Raw genomic sequence first — 15,626 nt, forward strand, 5'->3', positions numbered from 1 at the left:
CATTTTGAAGCCCAGAACCATCAGGACTAGCTGATGGCTCACAGGACTGCGGCTTCACATACTTGCTGATGCTGTCTGGTGAGTCTCGAGTAGCGAAGCCGCATATTCGACCGATGACTGGCGTGGAGACTGCGCCTGTCGAATGTACGACGCCGAAGGAACGCTGCTAGCGGATGAGCTGGGAGCATTTATACTCCCTCTGTCGGGTGTTTTACAACTGAATGTAGGTTCCTGTCACATAATCAGCAGTGAAAACGCCTCATTATGCTACACCGTGTACCAAACCAGTCAACCACTAATATCAGAGTGTCGGTGGCTGACAGTCATATAACCTGACTGTTGTAAAGGCCTACGTGAAGTTCAACTCACAACAATGATGTCGAAAATGCTTGCCACTGCGGTCTGTAAACTGAATCATCTGCGCGCTATGATAGCAAAACTTTTATAACATGTGTTTGAAGATTTTGACCTTTTTTACTTGTGTTGCCCTTGAATAGCACTGTACGCACGTTTGAAATTAAATTTTTGGGCTAACACGATTCAATATGATTCTTGAGACGTCAAACTATTCATCCGTTTGAAACGCAATTGCATTAAAAGTATACGTCGTTATGCCATCCACCATCTTACCTCAGCAAAGAATCTTGCTGAGAACCCAGGAATATTCTGGTCCTACGTACAACAGCTAAGCGAATCAAAGACTTCTAACCAGTCACTCATCGACCAGTCTGGTGTGGCAATAAAAGAAAGAAAAAATAAGATGAAATTTTAAATTTCGCCTTCAAGAAATAATTCATGCAGGAGGATAGCACAAACATACCATTGTTTGACCGTCACACGGGCTCCCATATGGAGGGCATCTGTGGAGCACGGAAGGGACCGGAATATAAGCTGTCACGTCCGGATGGAATCTGAATCCGGTTTTACAGAGATTACTATACCGCATTCGCCCCTTTCTGTACCTTTGTAGCGAATTTCTTGCCCAGTGCCATCTCTCAGGAGACCGAAAGAAATTGAGATGACAAAAGTCATGGGATACAGATAACCACATATACAGATGGCTCTAGTATCGCCTACACGAGATATAAAAGGGTAGTGGATTGGCGGAGCTGTCATTTGTACTCAGCTGATTAATGTGACAATGGTTCCGACGTGATTATGGCTGCGAGGCGGGAATTAACAGATCTGTTGGAGTTAGAAGCTTGGGACGTTCCATTTGGAAAATTGTTCAATATTCTGAGATTCACAGTGTCAAGTGTATGCCGAGAATATCAAACTGCAGGCACTACCTGTAACCATAGAGAATGCAGTGGCTAACGCTCTCCACTTAACGATCAAGAGCAATGGCGTTTCGGTAGAGTTGCTATCGGCAAACCTCAAAGTTTTTATTTCTTTAATTCCTATTCCAAATTTTTCTTTGGTATCCTTTACTGCTTGCTAGAGCTTACACTGAGGACCAGCGGGGATAGGCTACAATCCTGTCTCATTCCCTTCTCAACCACTGTTTCCCCTCCTTCCCTCTCGACTCTTATAACTGCTGTTTGGTTTCTATACAAATTTTAAATAGCCTTTCGCTCCTTGTATTTTACGTCTGCTACCATCAGAATACCAAAGGGAGTAATCTAATCAACATTGTCAACGACTTTCTTCAGGTCTACAAATGCTAAAAACGTAGGTTTACTTTTAGTTAACATTTCTTCTAAGATAAATTGTAGGATCAGTATTGCCTCGCGTCTTCCTTCATTTCTTCGGAACCCACACTGATCGTCCCCGAACTCGGCTTCTGCCAGTTTTTCCATTCGTCTGTAAAGAATTCATGTTAATGTTTTGCAGCCATGACTTTTTAAAGTGATAGACCACTGGTGACTAACCCATCCTTACGAAGAATATTCCAGTCTAAACTTAGGATTTTGTTGCTGCTCACTTCCAGTTTCAAACAACATTCTGTTGCTAATACTAACGTAAGCGATACTAATTCTGGGGTCTTTCCTTGGACGCTCCTGCAGTTTACTTATATCTTGGGAACCTTTTCCATATCCGATCAGCGAGGACCAGCATTCTCTGAGAACATTATGACTGATGTAACTTAGATTTTGGCGGACAATTCGTCTCCGATGTAAAGAAGGGAGGGGTTCTCTAACCTAATAAATCCCTATGTGCACGTCACAAGTGATAAAAAGCCACTGCAAAACAATTCTCCCAGTAAGATTGAAATATGGAAAAGTAAAGTGCTCTTAAATTGTATTTGGAAGTGTTTGCACCCTTATTCACTCCCTACAAACTTCTCCTCTCCGTTCAACTTCACCTGTGCTGAGTGGCCTAGAAGACTTCCTCCTTTCCACTCCGTTAAAGATAAACTAGCAAATATTAGTTCCAAGTTTCGTTAACGTCCTGAGTGCGCAACGCAGACCATACCTTCACACAGGGCGATGGGACGGACAGATCTCTCACTCCTGATTATGGCTCCGTGTAGATGGAAGCGAAGCAGAGGATGAGCATCTTAGATTCGTGAGAAGTGCACTTCTATAATCTTAGACAGCTGGCCCGTAGCTGTGACAGAGCCGCCCATTACCTTAACACCTGCGGCCGATAGCGATGTGTGGGAGTCATCCCAAAATGCACAGAGGGCGGTGAGCAGTCTGTACGGCAGTGGAAGAGCTGCTGTTTCTCAGTGCTGCAATCAACTGATGACCTGAAGCGCCGGTACCCGCGTCCCATCTGTTGAGAAGTGGCGTTCCACAGGGAGACACACAAGGGCCTGACTGTCTGGGAATGAACTTCTCAGACCCTGTCATGTTCTCGGGTTGCTGCTAAATGAACAATTCCTCAGCGTAATTCGCTTTTCTCAATAGACCACACTCTCATCAGTGAGAATGAATTTATTGAACATATGACAAAGAAAGGCCAGGAGACAGTTTTATGCTTGCGATCAGTGATCACTGCAGCCATCTCCTACTGCTGATGGCATCATTTAAAACGTTGGAGATGTGAATAAGCGCGACTAGTGACTGTTTTTGGAAGTATAATGACTTTGAAGGGCCACTTCTAGGCGGGTAGGCAGAAAAGAAAGATTATTAACGAAAATGTTACCCACAGCGAACTGGGACGCTCAACTGAAGTGTTTCTTTATGGAATAAAATCAAGGAGTAGCGCCCCAAATGAACTGTAACACCCCTCTAAAGATGACTGACGTAGAACTGTGTTGAGAAACATATAAAATAACTAATATTGAACACAGTTCCACAGCTCGATGGAACGCCTACCAGATTCTACTCGGACTACGACGAGTTCTAACAGAAAACCTTTGGACTTGAACTATACACTGTCTCGTCAAAAGTATTCGGGTATCCCTATGTAATGTGGAATTGCTCACCGGAGATAACGACAGGCGGCCCCGCTAGTATAAAGAGAGGCGATGGAGTATTGCGCTATCAGCAGAGAAACTATAACAGCACAAGGAGTCGGTCACTATAGCTCAGTGACTACGGACGTGTGCTACTCATTGGGTATCATCTAAGGAACAACTGCAACAGGATATCTCAGTGCTTCTAAAACTGCCCACGACTATTCGATATGTGATTTTAACAATGTCGTTTATTCCATTAGTAAACTCAGTTAAACAATTGACGAAGAAGTTAAATCTCATACTCTTTGGAGGCTAAAAATATTTCTATATATTTTTACGCAAAGCTAGTTGATAATATATTGACCTGTTGGCTAAGTCTTGCGCAAAAGGGGGAGGTATCCTGTGGAAAGCACGCGGTCACCACTCAGATTCAGCAGCAAACTATCACATACAATGTCTAAATACGAGCGAAAAGACAAACTCTACAAAAGCTACGTAAGACAAAAGTATACAGAAATTTTCGTGGTTTAAGAAGTGAGCAGGGTTCTTACCGCCGTTTTACATGCGTGAAACACCCCTAAAATGTTATAGAGTTGAGGGGCTTGTAAATGAAAATTGTTACAGACGAGTACTAAAAATGAGTACCGTTTCCGATTGATCGAAATACAACGTTCACAAGTGTGTGGCCCAGAAAAAGTTTCCAAGTACATCCGTTTTAAGCTGGGTAAATTTCATAATGTCTGCCGTGAAGCGGCGGAAATCTATAGATTGGAATTATTTTAAAAGGATACTTACGCCCAGTTTCGAAGTATCTGTAATTGTGTGAGGCATAGCCACACTCGTTACAGTGCTCTCGAACGACAGTGTAGAATCGGATAATGTAAGAACTCAACAAGCTATTGAATATAAGTAGGGCGCAAGTTACAATTTGGAAGCTATGTGGTCTTGCCTAGCAGCCACATAGTTAAGTCCCCATTATAATCAGAAAATTCGACAGAAATCATGACCTCTGTTCTAACAATCCAATAACAATTACCTGTGAAAAAGAAATGATTAAACTTACTTACGAAATAAAACATTCAAACACCCTTGTGCAACATGGACACAGCCGTTCTGAAGGAACGTCCGGTCGCTTCCCAGCCTTCTTGCAAACAAAATGACTAACAACCGCGCGGGACCCTCTCCGAACAACTGTAGTGGTGGGGGAAGCCCATGACCACCCTCTGCTCGCAAAACTGTTAGCTTTTGCACATCTTTGGCCTAGCCTCCCTGTTACTACTCTTTGCCTACCCGCAACAAAATTGAAGTTGGTAGAAGATAGAAGGTCTGTGACATAAAAATTGTTTCAGATTTACTACGTGACTTATATAGTGTTTTCATCGCTGATTTCGGGAAAAATAGTGAAACAATTCCATCACATACAGTTATTTTACAAACTGCTTGTCTAGTTTTAGCTTTTTTCGATGTTTCAGCACTCTAGTGTGTTTGAATTTTAATTTTTAAGATCTCCATAAACTGTTATTTAGCCGTTTTTATACCAGATATATGTAAAATAAAGAGTAACTAGGAGAAACCAGCAGTATTTTCATGTCAGTGCCTGTCTGTCGCGCTGCCCCTTCTCCCGCCATCACCAAGCAGTCCTGTCCTTCAGTTCACAGTACCTCTTCACTCTGCGCTGTTCACGTGTTGTTACCAGTGCTTTAAAGTAGTGACTGTTTTCTTGTGTTGTGAAGTTGTTTTTATGGAGAATGGACAATGGCTACCAGAGGATGTATAAACTTGCCAGATTGCTTCTGCTACATTTGTGGTAACTATACCGTTCAAAAGCAACGAAGAAACATTTCCGATTTTGTTGAAGAAGTATATTTCGCCTAATTTGATATAAAGTTAGGCAAGCAAGATAAGCCTTGGGTCCCACACAGAGGTTGTTCAGTGAGTGTTGAAGAACTGAGGCAATGATTTCAACGTAAAAAGCAGTCCTTATGTTTTGGAATACCCGTGGTTTGGAAGGAGCACAAAAATCATAGTGATGACTGCAGCGTACGAGGTTTCAATTTGAAAAGCAAAAAGGATATTCCTTACCCTAAAATTCAATCAGCCATTCGACCTGTTCCTCATGGATTTGAAGTACCAATACCCTGTCCTCCAGATTCTTAGGATGACATAGATAATCAAGAGCCATTGGCTCAGTAAGGTGATAGTGAAGAAGACAGAGATTGCTACGATCCCACTTCATTCTCACAATCTGAACGATTTAGTTACAGACCTAGGCCTTTCTAAAGAATCGGCAGAGGTTTTAGGATCTAGATTGAAAGATAAACATACATTGGCTCCGGGTACATCCTTTTCTTGGTATCGATCGAGGGAAAAGGAGTTTGTATCTTTCTTCTCTCAAGGAAGTGACCTGGTGTTTTGTAGAGATGTTCCTGGACTTAAGGCTCGTTTCAAAATAGAATATGCTCCTAATGAGTGGAGACTTTTCATTGATTCTTCAAACAGAAGCCTTTAAGCAGTACTTCTATACAATGGCAATAAGTATGCTTCTATACCAGTTGGACAATCGGTTCACTTAAAAGAATGTTACGAAAACCTTGAAGTGGTTTTACGCAAACTCTACTATTCAGACTACAAATGGACACTATGTAGTGATTTAAAAGTGATTTCAGTGCTGCTTGGTCAACGAAGTGGCTATACAAAGTTCCCTTGCTTTCTCTGTGAATCGGACAGTAGAGACAGAAAGCAACACCATTTAAAAAAATCTTGGTCCTTGAGAAAAACCTTACAGGTAGGGGTTAAAAATGTTGGGAGGAAAAGCTTGTGGATCCCAAAAAGTTGTTACTTCCATCACTTCACATTAAGTTGAGGCTGATGAAACAATTTGTTAAGGCATTACCAAAAGAAAGGGAATGTTCCAGACATCTGTGAGGACAACTTCCTGGTTTATCCGAGGCAAAGCTAAAGGAAGGAATCTTTCTCGGACCAGACATTAGAAAACTAATGACAGAGACCAACTTTGTGGACAAAATGGAAACAAAAGAAAAGGCAGCATGGAAATCTTTTAAATTAGTTGTTACCGGTTTCCTAGGAAACAAAAGAGATCCAAACTACAAGACAATCGTGGCTCAAAAACTTTAGGAAGCTGGGCTGTAACATTAGCATTAAAGTTCATTTTCTCCACTCACATCCTCACTACTTCCCTGCAAACCTTGGTGATGTAAGTGAAGAGCAGGGCGAAAGATTCCACCAAGACATCAAAGAAATGGAAAGAAGATATCAAGGAATATAGGACGTCAACATGATAGCGGACTACTGCTGAATGATAAAAAGAGATGATCCTCAACGAGTTCAAAGCGCGAAAATCAATAAAAGAAGCTTCGACAGAAAGCGAAAGAGTTATTATAAGGACGTATGAGCTTAAAGAGAAATGGAAGTGTACTGAAAATGTAGTTTAGAACATGATTTATAAATAAAATAAAATTTTATAACGTTGGAAACAATCTGACAAATTGCTTAAATTTTGTTATTATACACAAAAGTACTCCCTTTTTTGTGAGAAAATCCGACGTGATAGAAAAAATGGATTGCATTTTTGAAATGAGGGCTGAAAAATACACAAAAGACAGTTATCAAATTTCAAACAACTTTCAAAAAATATTTTTCTACAAACCTGTGTAATTGATCACATACTTTAAGGACGGGTGTAAACGGTTAAGGGACATAGAACGTGCAGAATAAAAAATAAACACATTTGACTCATAATTTCTCTCCAGGCATAAGGCTGTGTGGTGGATCTCCACAGCACAGTTCACTGAGCACACAAAAGAATGAATTAATAGTCGCATTCAAATAGGAGTAAAACGTACATATATGAACAAGTATGGAAGTGATGTTTCTTTTTTAATTATGGAGTGGTATCTATTGTGTCTCTCCAGCCTTCCATCTGTCCATATGCCTCACCAATGTTTTGCTTCCTATAGGCAGTGGCGAAGATTATTGGCGAGTGACGGTGTATCTAGCCTTGAACCAGAAGATAGTTTTGGAACAGGTACCGTTGCTGGATCTTCACACGTGCCTTACCTGAAGTGCGGGAGTGCGCTATTTCACGGTTTTGCGTGTGAATCAGGTTTATCATCAGATACCTCTAGCGGAAGAACCGAAGCCTCTGAATGGTTTCTGCACGAATGGAACATGTTTTGAATCCAACAGAGAACCGTTAGGGTTCTCAACTGGTGCAGTAGTCTTATCGCGGTTGCTAGATTCCACCTTGGGCGAACTGAACTTCCGTTGTGTGTATAATTACCTGGAGGATGTAGCTGTTTATGTCACCACCTTCAGTGATCACCTCCAGCACTTAGGAAAATGTTGTCCCGTTTTAGGGAGGCGTGGTTAACAGTCAAACCCGCGAAAGTTCATTTGGCCCGTGCTGAGATTTTTTTCCTACGTCATCTAGTTTCTATCAACGGCTTTAAGATTTGTAGCTATCGCACCAAGGCAATTCCTAGTTTTCCACCCCCCTGGGATAAGAAGAGAGTTGCACGATTAATCGAAATGGAAGTTCATTCCGAACTTCGCTCGACTAGAAGCCCCCCTTTAGACAACTTCCTCACAAGGGGAACCTTCCATCTTGCCGTGAAACAGGATAACGTTACCCTCTGGGAGGATTATTAAGATTGACCGCGTGTGTGCCTAATGGACAAAGGTATCGGACTAGAGTTTTGAATTTGGTGAAGTTAACAGAAAAAAACCAAACTGGTTTTAACCTTGGATGTTAATGAAAGTGATAAAAACATAAGTGAATGAAAAAAAATGAACGGTCGCCTGCCCAATAGGCACATTAATTTGGAAATATACTTTTAAGAAAATTGAATATTGGTTATTGAAGTTACTTTCGTTGAGATTTCCCTCTGAATAGCAAACAAGATACAAACTGACATAGTGCGCTCTGAACTGTGTGTAGCAACAGTTGCCAATTACGCACACATCACTAAACTATAAGAAGTAATTTTGCACCAAGCTCATACTAATGACGTCTCCACTCAATAGCATTACTTAATCAAATACTGAACTATTACTGCATGAAGTGCAGAACTAAATTTGGACGTGGGAGACTTTTATCTTAACTGACATAAAAAAAATCAATATAGATGAATAATATCATAAATACACTGTTTAAGCTCCTCTACATACTTCAGTTTTCCTTACCAACAGTAATAGTTCAATTTTTTTCCTAATTAGCGGAGAATATGAGACTAATTCAAAAAGATAATCATTCACTTCATTTGGAGTAGTTCATAATTTACTTTGTAAGACAGTAAAACACAACACTGGGCTTAATTAACTTAAAAAAAGGAACTGTTCATGGTAGAAATCAAAACCACACTATTTTTGAAAATGGGATTAACTCATTTTTCTTTTTATAACGTTTGAAACAATAGCACAAGTATTATGTACAGTACATGGAATTTAGAAATATGTTGCTAATAAGAAACAAAACATTGAATTTTCCTGTTTGTACAAAGAAAGGATCACTACTTTCAAGTATGTAATTGTGTAATATTTAAACTGTATGAGAAGCAAACTGTAAAACATGTGAATTTTATAATATTGTTCATAAACATACATATTCAGTATCATAAAACTTAACAAACACGAACGCAGCAACACAGATAAGAAATACCTTTCGGGGAGACGAGGCTCGAGGTCATCTTCCCGAGACTCCTCTCGCGCTTAAGGCGCGGGCAAATGGAGAAAGTAATTGTGGTAACAAATAGTACTGTTAGAACTCATACACAAACCGCGTGGAGTTAATCTCACGACATACATACACACACTAGTAACCATAGCGGAATAGGACATGCTAAGTCATGCGAGACAGAGTCGGAGTGTTTACCGAAGCCTTTCCTCTTGAGGGACCACTTTTATTACCTAAGTTTTTCCTTCCTTCTATTATCTCTTCTTAAGAATACAGTGAAATTTTTTCCTTCCCCAAAATGTTCCTTATGTATCACACGCTTTTAATTAACAACGCAATTATGTGGAAGACAAAAAAAAAGTAAAAAAATAACAGCATGGGTAGAAGTTGTAGTGAAATACGAATAGACTGGCTATGTAACTTTCTACAAATTTCTTTTGTAGCAAACGACTCACCATAGTTACCAAGGCGCTGGGCCGCTCTGTAATGTTAATAAATAAATAAATGAGACATTTGTTAGTGTAGTTTTCATGCAGCGCTTGGCGCAGCGAAAAGAGTACAGAACGGTAATCTGCTGGTCCCGGGGACGAGTACCTATGGTGAAGCTTTTATCTTAAAGTTTTACGTTACTTTGCTTCAAATAAACAGAAACGATGATCAGTATATCGTGTTAGTTAATATTCTCACAAAATGCAAGAAAAAGAAAGGCAAAAGGAAACTTGTTGGACGTGTATGTAGCAGAATATAGGAATGTTTCCATAACTTGATCAAAATCTTGGAAACTTACAAGAACCTTATACAAAAAATTTCTGATCGATGTGATGAAGCCATACGTACAGTAGAACTAAGACCATAGAGCTTCAAAACTATTCTTATCTCATCGCGAGAGGAAAAGAATTCACATCTCGAAAAGTTGCATCAAAATACGTTCCATTGAAAATATTTGCTGAAATGTGTTAAGCGTGGTTTCCTAACACAGTGAGCTATGAGAGAAAACCGTTTATAAATTTAAAGTAAGTTTGTTTTTAGACAGACCTTTTGAAACCTCCATATCATTGAAAAATGCGGCGTTTATAACGTGTGCAAGATGCCAAAGAAATTACTGCTTCTACACTTTTTACGATGAATGTCACCCCAGCACGGGTCAGTCATCAACTGCAAAATAATAAAAGTAACTCATCAACTGCAAAATAATAAAAGTAACTAGTTTTATACAAGAAGTACTCGTGTACGCCCTGCAATCCCTTTCTGGAAATTTATTTGCTATCTCAAATTTCCTTTGACCATTCCTTTTCATGCTTTTTACGAAAATACTAACAAGCGCAATACATTCAGCATTATTTCCATTTATCTGAATTGCAAGCAATATAAATATTGAAAACTTCGTAGAGATTTTCGTGGCATGAATTTGTCCGTTCTATTCAAAAGTTGTATTACATATACGAAATTACGACTTACTGGATTTGAAACTACTCAACCGGCTTAAAATGAAGTACGACTACATGAAGTTAGCTCTCAACAAACCATTAAATTACATTCAATGGTATTTAACAACAATTAATATGTGTGAGAGTAAAAAATATAATCATAAATGTGGAACAACGTAATAAACGTACCATGTATCAAATATGGAAGTAAACACGGGTTTGGATACTTCACTTAAAAGAGTATCATCTACTCTTACACGCACCCGCTGTCGAATATTTTATGTCTTACTCTCCTAACATAAGAGTTATCACTCGTAAAGAGAACATGAAGAACGCTAGAAACTGTCCCTACTTGCGCTAGAATAAAAATCAACAGCTCTTCTAACACAGTTGAAAAGATAAAAAATGAGTGTGAAGAACGACGGATTGAAGCAGGATTGTGAGAAAAAAACGAACTGTGAAATGATTTTGTGCCGTATCTTGAAAAAAATAAAAGAATATTGTCAACGAGTTAATCGCCATGTACAATGTCATTTTTCTACATTTGTGTAGAACACATTAGTTGTTCTTTTTTATCTCAATTTTCATGTCATTTGATTTGCGTGTTCCGGAGTGAGGGTGATATATGCTTTTCTCCCTAGTCAATGCAGACCAGCACGAACTGCATCTGGGATTGCGACAGAAGCGCGCACGGCCCGCGTGCCAGTGACTTTACACTGCTCCAGCCGCCACTTGTTGGCAACAGCCCACGCCGCGTGGCGCCTGCCGGGTAATTGAGCTGCCGCGGTCTGGCCGCTGAGACGTAAGCGCTTCTTGTGCCGCGCCGGCCGCGCTGGGGTCTCCCGGCGCAAAAACCGACTGCCGAGCACAGGCCTGAGACTGTGTTTGCCGCACTGTGGCGGCGTTCTTGCTCTGCGCCAGCAAACTTGCCGCACCCTAGGGAAGCCGCCACGGCAACTTGTGGCCTACAGTCTCGGCACTCTCCCGTAAGCGCGCTGAGTCTCTGACCTCTCATACACCTTCCTCTTTCATACACACAACCTGTTTGCTGCCGAAATGACAGTAATATCGCCTCGGAGGTGGATGAGTATGATACATGTGACACACTGCAAGACGAACATATCATTGCGTCGTAGAGATTAGATTAGTACTTGTTCCATAGATCATGAATACGACACTTCGTAATGATGTGGAACGTGTCAGGTTAATAACAGGTGTCTGTACAATATATTACATTACACAAAATATTACATGAAACTTAAAAATATTAATTTTTTTGTGGGGGTTGGGGAAATTACCCACATACTATACCGAAAAATTCATCTAATGAGTAGAAGGAGTTGCCATTAAGAAATTCTTTTAATTTCCTTTTAAATGCTATATGGGTATCTGTCAGACTTTTGATACTATTAGGTAAGTGACCAAAGACTTTTGTGGCAGCATAATTTACCCCCTTATGAGCCAAAGTTAGACTTAACCTTGAGTAATATATATATATATATATATATATATATATATATATATATATATATATATATATATATATGAGGCTACAGTGAAGATCTCTAGCTCTTTAAATAAGTGTCTGGAGGATGATCTTGGATGAGGTCCAGCAATTATTCTGATTACACGCTTTTGTGCAATGAACACTTTTTTACTCAATGATGAGTACCCCAAGAATGTGATTCCATACGAAAGCAGAGAATGAAAATAGGCGTGGTAAGCTAATTTACTGAGATGTATATCGCCAAAATTTGCAGTGACCCTAGCATCAGTAGCTGAACTCAAACGTTTCAGCAGATCCTCAGTGTGTTTTTTCCAGTTCAGCCCCTCATAGTTGAACGGTGTATTGCCATATTACAAGAATTTCAAACTGAGTGTTAGTCAAGAATTAACTGTAACAGGGGAAAAGAATACAGCAGAAAACGAATGCTCAACTCTTAGACACGAAACAGTGAAGGAAGGCAGTAGAGGATCGAATAGGGAAAAACAGAATCAGCAGAATTCGTAAGATAGGACGCGAGATACTGAATTTAATAGATCAACGGAGAAAACTTAAAAATGCACCAACTGAAACAGGAAAAAACGCAATGCAGACGTCGAAACAATGAGACTGTTAGAAAGAACGAAATGGCAGAAAACAGGAATGATTGGAGAAGAAATGCAGCGCTGTAGAAGTACGTGTCACTATGTTAGATACAGAGGGGCGACAAAAGTTGTGGGATACATCCGAATATATTGTAGCACCTCCTTTTGCCCGGTATAGTGTAGCAGCTCGGCGTGGCATGGACTCAAGTCGCTGGAAGTCCACTGCAGAAATATTGATCCGTGTTGCCGTCCATAACTGCGAAAGTGTAGTCGGTGCAGGATTTTGTGTACGAATTGATATTTCGATTATGTTCCACAAATGTCCGAGTGATTCCGTGTCGGGCGACCTGTGTGGACAAATCATTCGCTCGACTGTCCAGAACGTTCTTCAAACCAATCGCGAACAAATTTGGCTCAGTGACATGTCGCATTTTCACCCATAAAAATGTCATGGTTGCTTGGGGACATGAAGTACGTGAATGTCTGCAATTGATCTCCAGCCGGCCGGAGTGGCCGAGCGGTTCTAGGCGCTGCAGTCTGGACCCGCGCGACCGCTGCGGTCGCAGGTTCGAATCCTGCCTCGGGCATCGATATGTGTGATGTCCTTAGGTTAGTTAGGTTTAAGTAGTTCTAAGTTCTAGGGGACTGATGACCTCAGAAGTGAAGTCCCATAGTGCTCAGAGCCACTTTTTGAATTGATATCCAAGTGGCCATACATAACCTTTTACATCCAATTTTTTTTTGTAGCGAACGAGAGAATATGAAAATCTCGCGTGTGGTTCTTGAAGGCCAGACACAATATTACATAAAACGACATCCGTAGGGGGAGGTGACTCACCCTCTAATAAGGAAACGAAATGAAAGAGTATTATGGACAGGGAAGAGGAAGTGGATGAAGCTGAGGTGGGAAATTTGATACTGCGAGAATAATTAGACAGAGCACTGAAACACCTAAGTCGAAGCAAGACTCCTGAAGGCGACAACATTTCCTCACAGTTATTGTGATCCTAGAGGTAGTATATCTCATAGTTATTCCACCTGGTAGGCAATACACCTGAAATTGCTAAATACCCTCAAACTTCAATAAGAATATAATAAATTCAAGTCCAAAGAAAGTGGGCGCTTATAGGTGTGAATATTGCGTAACTATCAGTTTAGTAACTCAAATTCTGACTTGAATTACGGTGTGTCATAAAGTCCGGGGACACTTTCGATTATTTATTGCACAAGAACCAAACATTGTACAGGTATCATACATATGTCATTTTGGAGAGAAACCCTGAAAGTTATTTTTTTTCATATATACCACCACAGCGTAGTTTGGTAATTTGCCGATAGTCAGCGCTAGTCGCAAACATGACGAGTTTAGGTGCGGAGCGAGGTTTCTGTGTGTTGAAGTTCGACAAAAACAAGTGTGCTACAGCTTTTCAACGGATGTTTAGAACCAAGTACGGTAAGAAGCCACCAATAAGGAAGGCCATTTACCACTGGCACAACAAAATCGTTACGACGGGTCGCTTGTGCCCGGCAAAGAGAATTGGACGTCCCAGTGTGAGTGAAGTGAATGTGGAGTGCGTACGAGAGACATTCATAAGGAGTCCAAAGAGATCGGTGCGTCGTGCATTCCGTGAACTCGAAATGGCACCAATGACAGTGTGGAAAGTACAGCGACAGAAGCTGTCTATGAAACCATTCAAATTGGAGCTAGTGCTGAAGCTGAATGACGACGACGAAGACAAGAGTTTTGAGTTTGTTCGCAGTTGCAACAATTGAATGAGGATGGGGATGGCATTGTTGATCGCTCAATTTTTAGCGACGAAGCCACTTTTCACACTAATGGCAAAGTGAACAGGCATAATCTGAGGTACAAAGCATCCACACGAATGAACTGAATTTCAACGTGATTCCCCAAAGGTAAATGTTTTTTTCTGCCTTGTCACTTGGAAAACTGTACGGGCCATTTTTCTGCCGCGTCACTCATGGTTTGCATGTCGAATGTTTGTAAAGAAAACTTTCAGAATTTCTCTTCAAAATGCAATATGTATGACATCTGTACAATGTTTAGTTCCTGTGCAATAAATAATTGAAAGTGTTCCTGGACTTTGTGTACACCCTGTACCTACAGAATAGACTGGTAGAAGCTGATCTAGGGGGAATGTAAGAACACGTGACACAATACTGCGCCGGCCAGTGTGGCCGTGCAGTTCTAAGCGCTTCAGTCTGGAACCGCGTGACTGCTACGGTCGCAGATTCGAATCCTGCCTTGGGCATGGATGTGTGTGATGTCCTTAGGTTAGTTAGGTTTAAGTAGTTCTAAGTTCTAGGGGACTGATGACCACAGATGTTAAGTCCCATAGTGCTCAGAGCCATTTGAACCATTTTTGAACCACAATACTGCCCCTACGTCTCTGTCTTAGAAGAGAGACTCAGGAAGATATGTGTACATTTATTACGTCTGTAGATGATGACAAAGTTTATGACAATATTAATTGTAATAAATTCTGTGCAATTCTGATGATATCAGGAAGAAAATACAAGAAGAGAAGGGTTGTCCAACATTGGTACCGAAACCAGAGTCCAGTTATAAGTGTTGGTGAAACAGAGGTTGAGAAGAGAGTGAGACAGGGTTTTGCACTGTTACCGATGTTCTTCATTCTACAATACGATAAAGAAGTAAACGAAGCCGTGATAGAGTTTAGGGAAAAGCATTAAAAACTATGAGAGTTACAGGTGACATCATAATTCTGTTAGTCAGCAAAGGACTTCGGAAATCGGTTGAACCCAATAGACAGTGTCAAGGAAAGATGATATAAAATGAACATCAACAAAAGTAGAAAAAGTAGAAAAAAATGGAGTGACGATGCTTTATATTATGTGAATAATTATGAGGAATGTGATTGGAATCGGTAGATGTGATGTACTTGTACAGCCAAACAAATGAAAATGTCTCTGAGCACTATGGGACTTAACATCTGATGTCATCAGTCCCCTAGACTTAGAACTACTTGAACCTGACTGACCTAAGGACATCACACACATCCATGCCCGAGGCAGGATTCGAACCTGCGACCGT

Source organism: Schistocerca americana, chromosome 1 (genome assembly GCF_021461395.2).
Source record: "Schistocerca americana isolate TAMUIC-IGC-003095 chromosome 1, iqSchAmer2.1, whole genome shotgun sequence".
NCBI classification, from domain to species: Eukaryota; Metazoa; Arthropoda; class Insecta; order Orthoptera; family Acrididae; genus Schistocerca; species Schistocerca americana.